The sequence below is a fragment of the Nicotiana attenuata genome, unplaced genomic scaffold, assembly GCF_001879085.1.
Source record: "Nicotiana attenuata strain UT unplaced genomic scaffold, NIATTr2, whole genome shotgun sequence".
NCBI lineage: Eukaryota > Viridiplantae > Streptophyta > Magnoliopsida > Solanales > Solanaceae > Nicotiana > Nicotiana attenuata.
In genome coordinates this window covers 272,498-280,465 of record NW_017670487.1, presented here as the reverse complement: position 1 = coordinate 280,465, position 7,968 = coordinate 272,498, and positions in this window count along the sequence as shown.

Genomic DNA, 7,968 nt, shown 5'->3' with positions numbered 1-7,968 from the left:
CGATGACCAGGTTGACCCAGAAAGGTGCCCAGTTTCAGATGGTCGGATGAGTGTGAGGCGAGCTTTCAGAAGCTCAAGACAGCTTTGACTACGGCACCAGTGTTGGTTTTGCCCACAGGTTCAGGGCCATATACAGTTTATTCTGATGCATCTTGCATTGGACTTGGTACAGTGTTGATGCAGGATGGCAAGGTCGTTGCCTATGCTTCACGGCAGTTGAAGATTCATGAGAATAACTATCCGGTTCATGGTTCGGAGTTAGCAGCCATTGTCCACGCGTTGAAGATTTGGAGGCTTTATCTGTATGGCGTGGCATGTGAGGTGTTCACGGATCACAAGAGTCTGCAGTATTTATTCAAGCAAAAGGAGTTGAATTTGTGGCAGAGGAGGTGGTTGGAGCTGTTGAAGGACTATAATATCACCATTTTATATCATCCGGGGAAGGCCAATGTGGTGGCCGATGCTTTGAGTAGGAAGTCAGCCAGTATGGGTAGTCTTGCATATATTCCGATCGGTGAGAGACTGCTTGCTTTGGATGTTCAGGTCTTGGCCAATCAGTTCGTGAGGTTGAATGTTTCTGAGCGCAGCCGTGTGTTAGCTTGCACAGTCGCTCGTTCTTCATTATTGGAGCGTATCCGAGATCGGCAGTATGATGATCCTCATTTGTGTGTCCTTAGAGACACGGTGCAGCACGGAGGTGCCAAGCAGGTTACCTTAGGTGATGATGGAGTTTTGAGATTGTAGGGTCGAGTTTGTGTGCCTAATGTGGATGGGCTTCGAGAGTTGATTTTAGAGGAGGCCCATAGTTCCCGGTACTCTATTCATCCGGGCGCCGCGAAGATGTATCAGGATTTGCGACAGCATTATTGGTGGCGGGGAATGAAGAAGGATATCGTTGCATATGTGGTTCGGTGTTTGAATTGTCAGCAGGTTAAGTACGAGCATCAGAGGCCTGGTGGTTTGTTCCAGAAGATTGAGATCCCTGAGTGGAAGTAGGAGCGTATTACTATGGACTTTATTGCTGGACTCCCACGGACTCAGAAGAAGTTCGGTGCAGTGTGGGTCATTGTTGATAGGCTGACCAAGTCAGCACATTTCGTTCATGTGGAAGTCTCCTATTCTTCTGAGAGGTTAGCTGAGATCTATATTCGGGAGATTGTTCGCCTTCATGGTATTCCCGTATCTATAATTTCGGACCGGGATACGCAGTTCACCTCGCGCTTCTTGAGAGCAGTTCAGCGAGAGTTGGGCACACAGGTTGAGTTGAGCACATCATTTCATCCCCAGACGGACGGTCAGTCCGAGCGGACTATTCAGATATTGGAGGATATGCTCCGAGCTTGTGTCATTGACTTTGGAGGCTCGTGGGATCAGTTTTTGCCTTTAGCAGAGTTTGCCTACAACAACAGCTACCAGTAGAGTATCCAGATGGCTCAATATGAGGCTTTATATGGTAGGCGTTGTCGATCTCCGGTTGGATGGTTTGAGCCGGGAGAGGCTCGATTGTTGGGTACAGATCTGGTTCAGGAGGCCTTGGACAATGTCAGGATCATTCAAGATAGGCCTCGTACAGCTCAGTCTAGGCAAAAGAGTTATGCAAACCGCAAAGTTCGAGATGTGGCTTTTATGGCTAGTGAGCGGGGTATTGCTCTGAGTGTCGCCTATGAAGGCGTGATGAGATTTGGGAAGAAGGGAGAAGCTTGGCCTTAGCTTCATTGGTCCGTTTGAGATTCTTGATCGAGTGGGAGAGGTGGCTTATAGACTCGCTTTGCCGCCGAGCTTATCAGCCGTGCATCCAGTGTTTCATGTGTCCATGCTTCGGAGGTATCACGGCGATCTAGCCCACGTGTTAGATTTCAGCACTGTCCAGTTGGACAAGGACTTGTCTTACGAGGAGGAACCGGTAGCTATTCTAGACCGGCAGGTCCGTCAGTTGAGATCCAAGAGTTTCCCTTCTGTTCGTGTTCAGTGGAGAGGTCAGCCTCCTGAGGCATCGACCTGGGAGTCCGAGTCCGATATGCAAAGCCGTTATCCTCATCTTTTCCCCTACTCAGGTACTTCTTTCTTCTGTCCGTTCAAGGACGAACGGTTGTTTTAGAGGTGGAGAATGTGACGACCCAAAGGGTCATCACCTATTTTAAATGAATTATGTGCTTCCGGGGCCTTGAAAACCTCATTTAAAGCCGCCTCGATTTGTGTGCGCATTCCGAGTGCGTAGCCGGAAAGTTTAAATATGAAATTCTGTGAAAAATGCTAAGTTTTGATATTAAAATGAATAAATTTGACTTTGGTCAACTAGTTGGGTAAATAGACTCGGACCTGTGATTTGATGGTCCCGGAGGATCCGTAGGAAAAAATGGGACTCGGGCGTATGCCCGGAATCGAATTTCGAGGTCCCGAGCCCGAGAAATAAATTTTTAAAAGAAATTGTTTTCCTGAAATTTATTAAGGAAAAATTGAAATGATATTTGATTGGAACGTGTTGGTATCGGGCCCGTATTTTGGTTCCGGCGCCCGGTACAGGTCTTATATGTGAATTAAGATATTTCTGTAAAGTTAGGTTAAAAACGGACGTCGTTTGACGTGTTTCGGACTTAAAGTTCTAAATTTGAAACTTAATGAAGTTTGAGGAAAAACTCTTGATTTTGAGGTTTGATTCATTGTTTTTGATGTTATTTTGGCGATTTGATCGCCCGGATAAGTTCGTATGATGTTGTTGAGTTAGTTCATGTGTTTGGTTAGGATCCCCGAGGGTTCGGGTGTGATTCGGATGTGTTTCGGGGTTGTTTTAGCCTTAGAAAAATTGCAGAACTGCTGTGTGCTGTTGTCCAGTCCTTTGTGCTATGCGATCGCATAGCCATGTCCGCGATCGCATAGTGTAAATTTTCAGGGGTCCAGTTTGTTCTATGCGATCGCATGGCTCCTCCCGCGATCGAATAGTGTTAGCCTGAGAAGCCCTATATTTTCCTCTATGCGATCGCATAGTCCTGTTCGTGATCGCAGTGACCAGCCTGTTTCTTCTACGCGATCACAGTGCTCCTTTCGCGATCACGGTGACCATTTTCCCCTTCCTCTATGCGATTGCATTGCATTCTTCGCGATCGCATTGCATTCTTCGCGATCGCATAGACCATTTTTCGCCTACTTAAATTTTAAAATTTCCAGAACAGTGTCATTACGGGATTCACCAAAAATTTCACAAAACCTTTCTTCTCCAAGCTCTTAGGCGACCATTGAAGCGATTCTTCACCAAAATCTCTTGGGTTAGTAATCCTTAACTTATTTTCATTCATTTCTTTCAACATCTAATGAATTTCTAGGCCTAAACCATATGATTAAGGGTAAAAAATAAGGGATTTGGGAAGAGTTAGGGCTTTTTGATTTTTCTTGATTTAGACCTCGTTTTGGGATCGAATTTGAAAACAAATTATATATTCAGGCTCGTGGGTGAATGGGTGATTTGATTTTGGTCCGAACCTTGTGTTTTGACCAAGCGGGCCCGGGGTCGATTTTTGAGTTTTTGGGAAGAATGATGGAAAAGCTATAATTAGGCGTTGGGTTCGAATTGTTTAGCATTATTTGATGTTATGAAGTCATTTACGTATAGATACAATTGATTTGGAGCCGAATTCGAAAGGTAAAGGCGACGTTCGAGGCTTGAGTTGGCCGTAGAAGTTCGGGGGTAAGTGTTTGGCCTAACCTTAGGCTTGAGGGATTAGGAGTTGTGTCCTATTTGCTATTTGTTCTTGACCTGAAACGACGTCGTTTGGTCTTGTTCAATCAGGACCGCGAGGTTCCTTGATCGGACGGTCCTGAAGCCTACGACATTTAATATTATTAAATGTCTGGAATATAACCACCCCCCCCTCAGAACCCCACCCTCACCGTCTCTTCACAAACCTTTACCCCTGTAACTGCACCGCCGATCCACCGTAACACCACCCTTCTCCGTCGTGCCTCCGCCGTCCGCCGCCGGCCGGAAATCGCCTCCGCCGGCGGCGAAGCTCCAAATCACCCAAAAAATTACACCCCTCAATCCTCTCATCCTTCCTCTTTCCAATCCCCAACCTAGTTTCCCTCAAATCATAACCAAAATGCTCGAATATGAGACTTGAAATTTCCGGCCAGGATACCCACCTTTCCCAAACCCCACCAAAATTTACACCATAAGACCACCCACGACCTCCTCTATCAAAACCCTAAGGCGTCCTGATTCCTCAAACATGGCCGGAACTTCTCGGAATATGGATTTGAAGGTTTCCGGCCAAAACCCTAATTGCCCCAAAACCTCCCCAGTTAATACTACGTGATCCTTTCGTTCTTCCTCATGAGGAGTTCAGTGTCAGTGGTGGTCAAATATCACCGGATTGGTTCAAATGTCAGATCGGGAGTGGCAGAGTCTCGAGCCGTCCAGTTAGGTTCGGGGTCTTCTTTCGTTTATTTTTGAATTAATTCGTTTCCTGTTCTCAATATATTGTTCAAATCTATTTCCAAATACACATTAATTTCCATCAATTTTTCTTGTTTGATTTCTGCACCTGGTTATTAGTCTAGTTTTGATCTTGGTTAGCTTAATGTGTATATGTAATTTCATCAGAATAAATTAATGATTAAGTAAGGAATTCCTTTCTGTCTAGGTTTCTTAGGGTTTCTCCCAATTCTTCCTTCTTCATTTTATTAGTTTAGAAAGTTTTGATTAGTTCTAGGGTCTGCATTTCTGATTTTGCTGGTTAATTTTGGGCTAGTGTTCATTTCTTGATACTGATTTACGATAGTCAATTGACTAGTAGTTCCATTAGCTAGTTTGGATCCGGCCTTGAAATTTGATCTTGGCTACAACTGTTTTTTAATTTGCTGAGTATTGTTTTTAATTGTGGATTAAAGTAAGAGGGTTGGGTAGCCAGTAATTCCTAGGGGATTTCAGGGTTAGCTTGGGTTATGGAAAAAGGGTTAGTTTTATTAGGAATAGTAGTTTTAAAAGTAGGGAAGGTAGTATAGGGATTGTAATAGGTGTAGGACTTTCTGAATGGACTTTAGGTTATAGTTTTCAATAAGAATAGTGTTTATTACTTGAGTAACAAGTTAAAAAGAGGGAACTGAAAAACTAAATAAGAGAGGGACTAAAGAGAGAAAAAACAAAAAATCTGAAGAAAAGCTTTAGTTTTTGCCTATAAAAGCACACAACGTTGCCTTGTTTTAGGAAGTTTTTGGGACCCTAAAAATCCTGAAGATTTTTCGACTCTCTGACTCTTAAAAATTTCCTAACTGTATTTCTAAGATCTGAAAATTTCTCCCTTTAGATTAGATCATTTAGTTCCTTAAAAATCCAAAAAATATACACAAAACTCCAAAAATACACTGTTTCTATTGAAACTGCAGGATGATTTTTGAATTCTAGATTTTGATTTTGCATCATTTAATCTTAGAGTTCGACGCTGAAATTTGCTGGCGTTGCCTGCTTTCATTTTTACTTGTGGGTTCTAAGCTGGAAATCGCTGTTGCTATCTCTTGCTGTAAAAAAAAACCGGTTGTCAATCACTCAAACTGTTGCTGACCTTCTTCTTCGCTTTTTTCATTATAAACTCCAGGTATTTCCCCTAAACTCAGGAGAGATTCTGAAATATGAGTCGTATTACAAGCTGGAAATTGGAATAAAAACAAAGCATGTTGTATTCGATTTTGCTGTTACTTGATGGTTTTTAGTGCAGTTCATTGATAGATAATTAAGACTGGACTGTTTGGACTGTCAATTCATAGTGGATTGTTGTTTTCATTAACGTGTATGATTGTATTTGGAGGATTAGCGCTTAACTGGTTAATGTTAGCAATAGTATATAGGTAGAAGTCGATTTAGATTCTTCACTTGTAGTTAGTAATTCGACATTTGAATGGGCTTAGCATCTAATTAATGACGAGCAGTAGTATGAATTTTGGACTTGATTAATGTTGAAACCTTGAAAACCGAAATTTGACTGGGTTGCATGCTCATAAATGTAAAATCAGATTTGACATTGCGAATCAATATGATATTTCCTGCGTCTGAATTTGAAGTCAACCGCCTTATTGTCCTATGCCTAACGACTATATGTATAGTCCGGTGTTAATATAGATCGGAAAGATGTCCATGGAATCAAGCTTGCCTGCATATGCTAATCTGGACCTTGTTTTTTTTTTTTTTTGATAAAATTGCACTAAATCTTGCCCTTGTCGCTTGGGCTTCAACGAGCAGACCATGTAATTTGGTTTATTGAGCCGTTGGATTCGATTCAGTCTCGATTTGGGCCCCTGAGCAGGTCCCCATTCGATTGATCTTTATCTGAGCCCATTAAGATTCTTCTATTTAGACTTGGTTAAAGACCTTAGTTTATAGCTCAAGGGGTATAAATTGGGCTTTCGAGTTAGGTAGCGGTTTTTAAATTAAAGGTTTTTACCCTTTTGTTTTAAATCCGGGACTTGAACTTGAAACCCGAAGTTCATATTGCCAAGGCCTTTTAGAGCACATAATATAAATAAAGAATCTTAGTTTGCTTTGGATTGGCCTTAAAAATAATTAAATGAGACGAGCCTCGCCGCCATAAAACATACCAAACTGCGGGGCCCTTATTAAATACTTATGTCAAAATATTTTAGAGATCGGGTAAGCCATTTAGCAAATTTCCCTGGTCTCCCGCAAAGATACCAACACGCTAGTCGGCTTTAGGCGCACGTTGTTTAATAATTTTACCTCCTAAACTCGGGTGCGCATTTCATCGCAACCCAAAATCCAAATCCCAAAACGTGAATAAGAGGTGTTGAGGATCCGGGTGCATTTCATGTGACGTGATCCAAAAACACGCTCTTAAACGGCGCGTTTCACTTTCGTAAAACAAATAAACTAAAAGCGGTAAATAATCTTAAAATTGCACTATAGGTTTAAATATGTATAAAAAACCAGATTTTACCATTTATAAAATTTAAGCGACCGTGCTAGAACCACGGGATCCGGGGTGCCTAACACCTTCCCTCGGGTCAACAGAATTCCTTATTCAGAATTTCGGTTCGCAGACTCCAATTGGAAGTCAAAATTTTCCTCGATTTGGGATTTAAATTAAATCGTGACTTGGGACACCAAAAAGCCAATCCTATCCCAGAGTGGCGACTCTAAAAATCAATAAATAATCCCATTATCGAAATAATGTCACTTTTAAATGGAAAACTCCCTTATGCATTATCCTTCGGGGTTAGGTGTGTAAAATGGAGGTGTGGACAGCTCTGGCGACTCTGCTGGGGATCGAACCCAGAATTTCGATTCAAGTTCAAGAATTCCGAGCTTAGTACAATTGTTAATATTTGGCTTTATCTGATTTTCTACATGTTCCTTGCTATATGTGCTAAATGTTTTAACCGCTTTGATATTTGGTTGAAATTGTATATATAAACTGTCGCGAATCCCTTCCTCTTTCTGAGTCTTCTGCATCACGGAGAAGGGTGCACTTCGTGTAGCTTCTCTTCTGTTTAGAGTCTTTCCCCAGTATAGAACGAGGTTGGATAAGTTTCCAAAACCGGCGGAGGCTTCTGTATCCCCGGTACGCTGCCTCCCCCTCGGCGCCGAGTTGTCCCGCTCGGTAAGCCAGGTCGTTAACCAATAAACCTAGGTTAAACCTAGAAGAACAAAACCTCTGCCGGAATCCCTAGTAGGACTTTTGTTTGCATCATGTGCATTTTGGACTTAGGGGACTCAACACAGGGGTTGGGTCCGCTCTTAGGACAGATGACCTGAAATGAATTTGACCATCCCGATGCATCTTACGTGCTTACCTTGCGCATTTATTTGCTCGGCTTTTGCATGTTGACCGGCTTGTCTAAAATAAGTGAAAATTGAGAGAAATAAGCTAGTCTAGACTACTGTGAGGTGACCATTTTGTTTTGAAAAAACCCAATGCCATAGTACCGACAGCGCAGTCCACGTGCCGGGTTAACTATCCCGTT